The sequence below is a fragment of the Pleurodeles waltl genome, chromosome 4_2 (assembly GCF_031143425.1).
Source record: "Pleurodeles waltl isolate 20211129_DDA chromosome 4_2, aPleWal1.hap1.20221129, whole genome shotgun sequence".
NCBI classification, from domain to species: domain Eukaryota; kingdom Metazoa; phylum Chordata; class Amphibia; order Caudata; family Salamandridae; genus Pleurodeles; species Pleurodeles waltl.
In genome coordinates, this window is record NC_090443.1 from 297,532,270 (window position 1) to 297,544,461 (window position 12,192).

A 12,192-nucleotide genomic window follows, 5' to 3' on the forward strand; every position below is an offset into this window, starting at 1 on the left:
AACCCTGTAAGTGCTTTACTTACCTGTGAAACTAACAAATACTTACCTCCCCCAGGAACTGTTGAATTTTACAGTGTCCAATTTTAAAATAGCTTATTGAAATTTTTGCCAAAACTGTACATGCTATTGTGATGATTCAAAGTTCCTAAGATACCTGAGTGAAATACCTTTCATTTAAAGTATTGTTTATAAATCTTGAACCTGTGGTTCTTAAAATAAACTAAGAAAATATATTTTTCTATATAAAAACCTATTGGCCTGGAATTGTCTTTGAGTGTGTGTTCCTCATTTATTGCCTGTTTGTGTACAACAAATGCTTAACACTACCCTCTGATAAGCCTACTGCTCGACCACAGTACCACAAAATAGAGCATTAGAATTATCTCTTTTTGCCACTATCGTACCTCTAAGGGGATAGGATACCGACTCACAAAATAGGGCTTGTACATGCCAGAGGCCAACTTAGTTGTCGCGAACATGCCAAATCTCCATTTGCGACAGCTAAAATGGTCATTCACCTGGCCCTAAATCTCTGACAAGGAAAGTCTTTTTTGGACATTCGGGGAATGCATTCAGGGAAGTTGCGATCTTTCAATCTAGCCACATCCTCAACTGCTTCAATTCTAGGAACACTGGCTCACTCTATTGCAACAAGGCTGCCTATTACAGACTGCTAAAACAGTACAAAACTCATGTTGGATTCTGGAGATCAATCTTTGAATACAATGTCAGTTTGAAGGATACTAAATGAAATAATTGAACAGCCAACTTCTTGTACCAGATATAGGACTTTCGAGCAGCATTGTAAGGCTCCAACCTTTGATCTACTCTATCTATACTTTGCATCTGCTTGTTGTAGCCTAGAATGAGCACAGATTTGCACACTTCTGGTACCTGACACCAAACATTCACAGTACTTTCATCATGAATAGTAAGTATGTGGACATCTTTTCTGCCTGAATATTTCAATGTGACTTAGGGCCAGATGTAGTAAGGTGTTTGCATGGTGCAAACTGCGAAAATCGCAGTTTGCGCCATGCAAAAAGCCTTCTACGATGCATATTCACAATTTGCGAGTCGGTACCGACTCGCAAATTGTGAATGCGACTCGCAAATAGGAAGGGGTGTTCCCTTCCTATTTGCGACTCGCATCGCAATTCGAAGTTACCACCAGTGACACACTGGTGGTAACTCATTCGCAAAAGGGAAGGGGACCCCTTCCCCTTTGTGAATGTTGCCCAAAAGGTGTTTTCAGAGAAGGCAGTGTGCTACTCTGAAAAAACGAAACCAAATGGTTTCGTTATTTTTTTTATTTTGCAACTCGTTTTCCTTTAAGGAAAACGGGCTGCAAAATAAAAATAAAAAACTGCTTTATTTAAAAAGCAGTCACAGATATGGAGGGCTGTGAGTGCAGGGACTCGCTATGGGGTCGCAAAATGCGACCCACCTCATTAATATTTATGAGGTGGGTCTTTGCGACCCCATAGAGAGTCGCAGATGGTGTCTGAGACACTGCATCCAAATTTGCGATTCGGAAATTGCAAGTCGCACAGACTCGCAATTTCCGAATCGCAAATGCGGAAGTTGCTACATCTGGCCCTAATTCCTTTCTCTTCACAGTTTAAGAGGATTGTGCCACATGCCACAGTACCCACTTTGAACAACTTTTAAAATATTTGTAACGTGTTGTCAGGGAGTCCAGATCCTCAGGATTTGCGCCTGTTCCCAATATGTCATTGTAAGTGCAGGGTAGCCATAAGACTATATGGTTTGGGAGTCTGTCATACACAAACTCCACAGCACCATAATGGCTACAGTGAAAACTGGGAAGTTTGGTATCAAACTTCTCAGCACAATAAATGCACACTGATGCCAGTATACATTTTATTGTGAAATACACCCAGAGGGCATCTTAGCGATGCCTCCTGAAGACATACCCAACTTCCAGTGTGGGCTGACTAGTTTTGCCAGCCTGCCACACACCATACATGTTGCTGGCCACATGGGGAGAGTGCCTTTGTCACTCTGTGGCTAGTAAAAAAGCCTGTACTGGGTGGAGGTGCTTCTCACCTCCCCCTGCAGGAACTGTAACACCTGGCGGTGAGCCTCAAAGGCTCACCCCGTTTGCTACAGCGCCACAGGGCATCCCAGCTAGTGGAGATGCCCGCCCCCTCCAGCCACGGGCCCACTCTTGGCGGCAAGGCCGGAGGAGATAATGAGAAAAACAAGTAGGAGTCACTGGCCAGTCAGGACAACCCCTAAGGTGTCCTAAGCTGAGGTGACTCTGACTTTTAGAAATCCTCCATCTTGCAGATGTAGGATTCCCCCAATAGGATTAGGGATGTGCCCCCCTCCCCTCTGGGAGGAGGCACAAAGAGGGTGTAGCCCTCAGGACTAGTCGCCATTTGGCTACTAACCTCCCAGACCTAAACACACCCCTAAATTGAGTATTTAGGGCCCCCCAGAACCTAAGAAGATAGATTCCTGCAACCTGAAGACAAAGAAGGACTGCTGACCTGAAGCCCTGCAGAGAAGACGGAGACACCAACTGCTTTGGCCCCAGCCCTACCGGCCTGTCTCCCCACTTCAAGAAAAACTGCAGCAGCAATGCGTCCCCCAGGGTCCAGCGACCTCTGAAGCCTCAGAGGACTATCCTGCATCTAAAAGGACCAAGAACTCCAGAGGAAAGCGGCCCTGTTCCAAAGAAACTGCAACTTTGCAACAAATAAGCAACTTTTAAAGACCACACGTTTCCCGCCGGAAGCGTGAGACTTTCCACTCTGCACCCGACGCCCCCGGCTCGACCTGCGGAAAACTAACTCTACAGGGAGGACTCCACGGCGACTGCGAGCCTGTGAATAGCCAGAGTTGAACCCCCTGAGCCCCCACAGCGACGCCTGCAGAGGGAATCCAGAGGCTCCCCCTGACCGCGACTGCCTGCTTCAAAGAACCCGACGCCTGGGAAACACACTGCACCCGCAGCCCCCAGGACCTGGAGGATCCGACCTCCAGTGCAGGAGCGACCCCCAGGTGGCTCTCTCCCTAGCCCAGGTGGTGCCTACCCCGAGGACCCCCCCCCCTTGCCTGCCTGCATCGCTGAAGAGACCCCTGGATCTCCCATTAAAACCTATTGCAAACCCGACGCCTGTTGCACTCTGCACCCGGCCGCCCCTGTGCTGCTGAGGGTGTACTGTTTGTGCTGACTTGTGTCCCCCCCCCCGGTGCCCTACAAAACCCCCCTGGTCTGCCCTCTGAAGTCGCGGGTACTTACCTGCTGGCAGACTGGAACCGGGGCCCCCCTATTTCCATTGAAGCCTATGCGTTTTGGGCACCAATTTGACCTCTGCACCTGACCGGCCCTGAGTTGCTTGTGTGGTAACTTTGGGGTTGCCCTGAACCCCCAACGGTGGGCTACCTTGGACCCAACTTTGAACCCTGTAAGTGCTTTACTTACCTGTGAAACTAACAAATACTTACCTCCCCCAGGAACTGTTGAATTTTACAGTGTGTCCAATTTTAAAATAGCTTATTGAAATTTGTGCCAAAACTGTACATGCTATTGTGATGATTCAAAGTTCCTAAGATACCTGAGTGAAATACCTTTCATTTAAAGTATTGTTTATAAATCTTGAACCTGTGGTTCTTAAAATAAACTAAGAAAATATATTTTTCTATATAAAAACCTATTGGCCTGGAATTGTCTTTGAGTGTGTGTTCCTCATTTATTGCCTGTGTGTGTACAACAAATGCTTAACACTACCCTCTGATAAGCCTACTGCTCGACCACAGTACCACAAAATAGAGCATTAGAATTATCTCTTTTTGCCACTATCGTACCTCTAAGGGGATAGGATACCGACTCACAAAATAGGGCTTGTACATGCCAGAGGCCAACTTAGTTGTCGCGAACATGCCAAATCTCCATTTGCGACAGCTAAAATGGTCATTCACCTGGCCCTAAATCTCTGACAAGGAAAGTCTTTTTTGGACATTCGGGGAATGCATTCAGGGAAGTTGCGATCTTTCAATCTAGCCACATCCTCAACTGCTTCAATTCTAGGAACACTGGCTCACTCTATTGCAACAAGGCTGCCTATTACAGACTGCTAAAACAGTACAAAACTCATGTTGGATTCTGGAGATCAATCTTTGAATACAATGTCAGTTTGAAGGATACTAAATGAAATAATTGAACAGCCAACTTCTTGTACCAGATATAGGACTTTCGAGCAGCATTGTAAGGCTCCAACCTTTGATCTACTCTATCTATACTTTGCATCTGCTTGTTGTAGCCTAGAATGAGCACAGATTTGCACACTTCTGGTACCTGACACCAAACATTCACAGTACTTTCATCATGAATAGTAAGTATGTGGACATCTTTTCTGCCTGAATATTTCAATGTGACTTAGGGCCAGATGTAGTAAGGTGTTTGCATGGTGCAAACTGCGAAAATCGCAGTTTGCGCCATGCAAAAAGCCTTCTACGATGCATATTCACAATTTGCGAGTCGGTACCGACTCGCAAATTGTGAATGCGACTCGCAAATAGGAAGGGGTGTTCCCTTCCTATTTGCGACTCGCATCGCAATTCGAAGTTACCACCAGTGACACACTGGTGGTAACTCATTCGCAAAAGGGAAGGGGACCCCTTCCCCTTTGTGAATGTTGCCCAAAAGGTTTTTTCAGAGAAGGCAGTGTGCTACTCTGAAAAAACGAAACCAAATGGTTTCGTTATTTTTTTTATTTTGCAACTCGTTTTCCTTTAAGGAAAACGGGCTGCAAAATAAAAATAAAAAACTGCTTTATTTAAAAAGCAGTCACAGATATGGAGGTCTGTGAGTGCAGGGACTCGCTATGGGGTCGCAAAATGCGACCCACCTCATTAATATTTATGAGGTGGGTCTTTGCGACCCCATAGAGAGTCGCAGATGGTGTCTGAGACACTGCATCCAAATTTGCGATTCGGAAATTGCAAGTCGCACAGACTCGCAATTTCCGAATCGCAAATGCGGAAGTTGCTACATCTGGCCCTAATTCCTTTCTCTTCACAGTTTAAGAGGATTGTGCCACATGCCACAGTACCCACTTTGAACAACTTTTAAAATATTTGTAACGTGTTGTCAGGGAGTCCAGATCCTCAGGATTTGCGCCTGTTCCCAATATGTCCACCTCTTGGCAGCTCCAAACTCTACTAGCCGTTATAGCACAGAGTTAAAGAATAGCCAAGTGGGGGAAGGGGTTTTAGGTTGGGAACAGCGTGGAAGGAGACTTGTGGAAGGAAAAGTTAAGAACACAATAATCAGATTATGAACTTTGACGTTCTTAAGCTTTGTTCAGGATAGCTATGGACTGATAACATGAATTATCAAGAGCCTTCATTCATCATAAACTTATTAGCTCTGAGTACCTGGAAAATAAATAAGGATTATGCAAACATCCATATGAGAGTTTCCTTTGAATACAATCTGAGGCTCAGAACCTTGAACTAAATCAGGTTATTTCTTTGAATAGAAACTGCTTAATAACAGTGATCAATAAACATATTAGTTTTCAGGAATAATCTGCATTAGGTTCATGAATGACTCTGCAAATAAACTCTATAACAGTAATCATTGAACACATTGATTGCAAGGATGCACTTTGTCTAAATCTTCAAGATGCAACTGCTTAAGAATTATTATACACTTTAAATATCAAAAATGTGCATCAAGATTTCATTGTCTAGAAATGATCGCGCTTTCCGCCGATCTGAAACACAAGGATTAAATGCCAAAAATGATTTTCACATTCTGTCAGTGATTCAATCATCAGGATTCAAATGTCAAAATATGATCACGCACTCTGCCGATCCGAACAGTGGAAGTTAAATGCCAAGAATGAATAGCGCACACTGCTGTCGATTTAACCACCAAGGTTTAAATGCCAGGATATGATCGCGCACTCTGCCGATCCGAACTGTGAAAGTTAAATGCCAAGAATGAATAGCGCACACTGCTGTCGATTTAACCACCAAGGTTTAAATGCCAGGATACGAAGGCGCACTCTGCCGATCCGAACTTTGAAATGTAAAGGCCAAGAAGAAATTGCGCACACTGTTGCCGGTTCAACCATCAAGGTTTAAATGCCAAAAATACGATTGCGCACTCTGCCGATCTGAACTGTGAAAGCTAAATGCCAAGAATGAATCGTGCACACTGTTGCCGATTCAACGATCAAGGTTTAAATGCCAAAATACGATCCCGCACTCTGCCGATCCGAACTGTGCAAGTTAAATACCAAGAATGAATTGTGCACACTGTTGCCGATTCAACCATCAAGGTTTAAATGTCAAAATACGATTGCGCACTCTCCCGATCCGAACTGTGAAAGTTAAAAGCCAAAAATAAATTGTGCACACTGTTGCCGATTCAACCATCAAGAGTTAAATGACAAGATACGATCGCGCACACTGCCGATCCGAACTGCAGGAGTTAAATGCCAAGAGAACCATCGCACACGCGATGTAACCAAAAGGCCCAAAACTCAAGTATTTCTGAAAACAGAGTCGGGGGCCTAACCCGACCTCCTCCTTACCACCCTGCTTGAAGATCACCAAGGAAATGAAGCCAGGTCCTGGAAATCCTAGGTAGGCCTTCGGAACAGGAGCTCAGGAAAATGCTGCTGCTCTGCACCGGGACCTCTGAATAGTGAGCACGTGGAGCTGGGCTGGGTCCCTTAAATAGACCCAGGCCCCGCCCACGTGCCACACCCAGCCAGGCTGCAGGAATGGATTCTAGAAAGGATTAGAATAGGGACCACACCCTAACCACACCTTGTAATACTGCAGCAAAGCCTTGAAAATGAGCAATACATAGTAAACAGCATTAATGATGTTTTAACATGAATCTCTGCAACGCAAAAGTTTAACATACTGCATTAATACATAATGCATGAATTATTACATTTCACAAGAATCAGTTTATTGCATTACGTTGCCTGTAGAGCGCGCACTGTCCTGATGTTGACAGTACTCCCCCCTCCCGAACGCGCTCTAGGGCCTGGTTTATCTGGGTTTAAGCGATGAAAACATCACACTAGTCGTGGAGCATGAATATCAGATGCAGCGACCCTTGAATTGTCTTCGGGACCATAACCTTCCCAAGAGATTAGATACCATAGATTACAACCTCTAAATTTTGAATCCAGAACCTGTTTTACTTTGTATTCCATTTCTCCCTGTACGAGAACTGGAGCTGGTTGTGAGTGAGTTTTTTGGATTGCTCTTTTCAGGAGAAAAGTATGAAAAACTGGATGAATACATAGTGACTTTGGTAACTGCAGCTTATATGTTACAGGATTGATCTGCTGAATGACTGTGTAAGGACCTATTTATTTGGGATTAAACATACGTTTTTTCTTGAAATCAATATGGCGTGTGGAAAGCCACACTCTGTCTCCTGTCTTATATTGTGCTCCTTTAAAATGTTTTTGTCGTAATATTTTTTATACGTTTGTTTTGCTTTCTCTAGGTGTTGATGGATTTGTTTTTCAGTTTGATGGAGTTGTCGTATTGTTTCAGACACCGCTGGTGTAAGTGAACTTCCTTGTGGAATTGTGATTGGCAAAGTAGCAGGGTGATAGCCAAATAGGCCGGAAAAAGGTGTTGCACCAGTGGAAATATGATACGAGTTATTGTAGGCTAGTTCGGCTAACCAGAGCATTGATTTCCAGGAATGAAGTGCTTTCTTAGCGTAAGCACGTAGATAGTGTTTCAATGTCAGATTGAGTCTCTCAGTTTGGCCATCTGTTTGAGGATGATGACTAGTAGATAGTGTAGATGTAACTTGTAGTGTTTTGCACCACGTCTTCCAGAAGTTAGAGGCGAATTGTGATCCTTGATGGGAGAGGATCACTTTTGGTAATCCGTGATAACGGACCACTTGATTTAAAGTGTTGTTGCCAGTTCACTGGAGGTAGGCAATTTCCTGCAAGCAATGAAATGTGCATACTTAGTGAGACTATCTACTACCACCAGGATTACTGAGTGAGATTGAACAACTGGCAGTCCTGTAATAAAGTTTAAGGATATGTGTTGCCAAGGACGGAGTGGAGTTGGGAGAGGATGTAACAACCCTTTTGGTTTTGAGTGACTTGTCTTGATATGAGCACAAACTTCCCAATGATCTACCATTTGCTTGACGTCTTTTGTCAAAGTAGGCCACCATAAGTATTGTTGTATCAGTTCAAGAGTCTTAGGAATACCTCAATGACCTGCCGTAGGTATAACATGTGACCAGTGAAACACTAGTTTGCGTAACTTGGTAGTTGGAACAAATAAACATGTACCATGAAAAGGTAGGTCTTGTTTGATTGATCTTTTGGGATCTTCTTGAGCCCAGTTTTGCCATTTCTCAGTGGTGAAAGAGTTACGAATCTCTTCAAAAAAGTCTTCAGTTTTGATGATACAGAGAATTTTGTCTGGGGCAATGATAGCTCGTAGAGACTGGATTGCGGGTAACATGGTGGAATCTTGTCTGGACAAGGCATCCGCTTTACGATTGCCTTTACCGGGACGGAAGGTTACCACAAAATCAAACTCAGCAAAAAACAACATCCAACGCAATTGTCGAGGAGTCAAAAGTCTAGCTGAGCTCATGAACTGAAGATTGCGATGATCTGTGTATATTGTGATAGTGTACTTGGCACCTAGCAAATAGTGTATCCACTCTTTGAAGGCATAACAGATTGCTAAGAGCTCTTTCTCGCGATGACATAGTTTCGTTAAGCTTCGTTTAGTTTCCGAGACATGTAGGCTACGGGTTGTAGCTGACCAGTATCTTTACTACGTTGTGATAGCACTGCGCCGATTGCCACATCTGAAGCATCTGCTTCCACTATGAACGGACGATTAGTGTCTGGGTGAGTCAAGACTGGGGCCGTGGAGAAAGCTTCCTTTAAGGTGGAAAAAGCTTTGTCAGCTTCTGGGGACCATACAAATGGTTCTTTCTTTCGTAATAGCTTGGTGATTGGTGCCACTGTCTGTGAGAAATGATCTATGAACCTGCGATAGAAATTCGCAAAGCCTAGAAAACATTGAACATCTCGAACATTCTTTGGAATTGGCCAATCAGATACTGCTTGTACTTTTCTTTCTGCCATGACCATGCCTTTAGGGGTAAGAATGACCCCTAAAAATTCAACGGTGGTAACATGAATTTTGCATTTAGTTAATTTGCAATATAGATGATGTTTTCGAAGAACAGTGAGAATCTTCTTGACATGTTGTACATGCTCGACTTTGTTATCTGAATAGATTAGAATATCATCGATATAGACTATTGCAAATATATCTAGAAATTCTCTGAGGACATCATTAAAAAAAAATTGGAATGCTGCTGGTACATTACAAAGTCCAACGGGCATGATTGTGTATTCAAATAGACCATATCGAGTTTTAAAAGCAGCCTTCCATTCGTCGCCTTCTCTCATTCTGACTAAGTGGTAAGCACCTTTTAAATCTAACTTGGTGTAGATTTTGGCCTTTTTAACTTGATCCAACAAGACAGGAATCAAGGGTAATGGGTATTTGTTTTTTACTGTGATTTTATTCAATCCTCTGTAGTCTATACAGGTTTGAAGATCCCCATTAGCCTTTGGGACAAAAAAAAGAGGAGATGCTGCAGGAGACTTAGAGGGATGAATAAATCCATTAGCTAGAAATTGTTCCAAGTATTTTCTCAGGTGTTGGTTTTCATGTTCTGACAAGGCGTACACACGACAGCTAGGAAATATAGCACCAGGAGTCCGATCAATTTGACAGTCATAAGGTCTATGAGGTGGCAAGGTTTCTGCTTCTTTTTCATCAAAGAGGCCTAAAAAAGATGAATACTTCCTGGGTAATGTTACATTTTTTTCAGCGGCTGTGGCTATGTGAGTTTTGTGAGAAACTGTGAATCTCGCTGTCTGTAGTCAAATTTCTTTACACATGAGTGAAGGAATCATGATTTTTCTCTCTTGCCAGTCTATCACAGGGTTATTGTGACTTAACCACGGCATGCCGAGGATGATCCCGTATTGAGGAGCATGGATGACGTCAAAGATTAGTTTTTCTACGTGTTTGGTATCTTGATTCCCCCCTTTGCAGATCACAGATAAAGGGAGGGTCTGTAAAGTCACTGGACCTCCATCTAGGAGATTTCCATCTACGGCTTGTACTATTTCTGGCGTTTTCTTTTTCTTACATGGGATCCCCATGTTTGAACCAATTGTGAATCGATAAAGTTGCCGGTAGCCCCTGAGTCGACTAAGGCTTTCTTTCAATAACTCTTCTTTTTTACTAGCACTTCTAAGTCTAGTTTGAGATGTCTTGACTGTGAAGGGTCCATAGTTACACCCAAGAGCAACCCTTCTTTACACCTTGGGTGTTCTAGTTTTCCGGCTCCATTTGTACATTAGCTGCCACTTTCTTGGTGGAGATTTGTTTTCCTTTTGGTTTTACTGTACATTCTTTGATGAAGTGACCCTTTCTACCACAGTACGGGCATTGACCGTTCTTTCTACCTAGATATTTTTCTTCTTTCGTCAAAGGTCTCCTGATGGTTCCAATTTCCATTGGTTCATGATTATGCTCTTTCTGAACTCATGATTCTCTGCGCTCGTGAACACACCAGGAATGTTTCCCAGCTTTTTGTGTGTTCCTTGTCGTTCAGAAAGATGATGGTCTAGTCTTAAAACAAGATTTATCAAGTCTTGACAATCCGTTGGCTGAGGATCGATCTGAGCAAGAATGTCTTTTAACTCATCTTTGAGTCCTTGATAAAACAGGGCTGCTTGCTTTTCTTCAGGCCAAGATGTTTCTGCTATTAAACGATTAAAACTAGCCAAATACAAAACCAAGTCTTTATTGCCTTGTCGCAATTCTAGCAGTTCTCTGTCTGTGGATAAAGTGACATTTCTTTGAGAACACTCTTTCAAATTCACGGACAAAGTTTTACCAATTATAAAGCAGTGGACTGTCTTTACGCACAAGAGGAGTTGCCCAAGTGGCCGCGTCTCCATTAAAATAGGATAGCAGGAAGGCCACCCAGGATTGTGCATAAGGGAAGGTGTTTGGTCGACCAGTGAAATGCAATTCTACTTGAGTCTAAAAGGATTGCGCTTGAAAATCTTTCTGGAGGAGCCAAAGGGATGGCTGAGGGAACTGTGAGGGAAATGTTAGTTGGAGGACTTCCTCCTGAACCTTGAGTAGGAGGACTGAGCCAAACCGCACCCAGAGGACCTTGCTCCTTCTTTTCTACTCTGTCCTGCAACTGACTCACTCTCTCAGCTAGGCTAGTTGCTATATCTTTAGATGCTACTACATCCGATTGGAGCTGCGTAATTACTTTGACTAGCTCATCCAATGTGGCCATATTGACAACCTAGTGCAAACCAGGAGGATTCAAAATTTGTGGGCTCACTATTCTGTCAGGGAGTCCGGATCCTCGGGGTTTGCGCCTGTTCCCAATATGTCGACCTCTTGGCAGCTCCAAACTCTACTAGCCGTTATAGCACAGAGCTAAAGAATGGCCAGGTGAGGGAAGGGGTTTTAGGTTGGGAACAGCGTGGAAGGAGACCTGTGGAAGGAAAAGTTAAGAACACAATAATCATATTATGCACTTTGACGTTCATAAGCTTTGTTCAGGATAGCTATGGACTGATAACATGAATTATCAAGAGCCTTCATTCATCATAAACTTATTAGCTCTGAGTACCTGGAAAATAAATAAGGATTATGCAAACATCCATATGAGAGTTTCCTTTGAATACAATCTGAGGCTCAGAACCTTGAACTAAATCAAGTTATTTCTTTGAATAGAAATTGCTTAATAACAGTGATCAATAAACATATTAGTTTTCAGGAATAATCTGCATTCGGTTCATGAATGACTCTGCAAAGACACTCTATAACAGTAATCATTGAACACATTGATTGCAAGGATACACTTTGTCTAAATCTTCAAGATGCAATTTTTCAATGTCTAGAAATGATCGCGTTTTCCGCCGATCTGAAACACAAGGGTTAAATGCCAAGAACGACTTTCACATTCTGTCATTGATTCAACCATCAGGATTCAAATGTCAAAATATGATTGCGCACTCTGCCGATCCGGCCTCTGGAAGTTAAATGCCAAGAATGAATCGCGCACACTGCTGCCAATTCAACCACCAA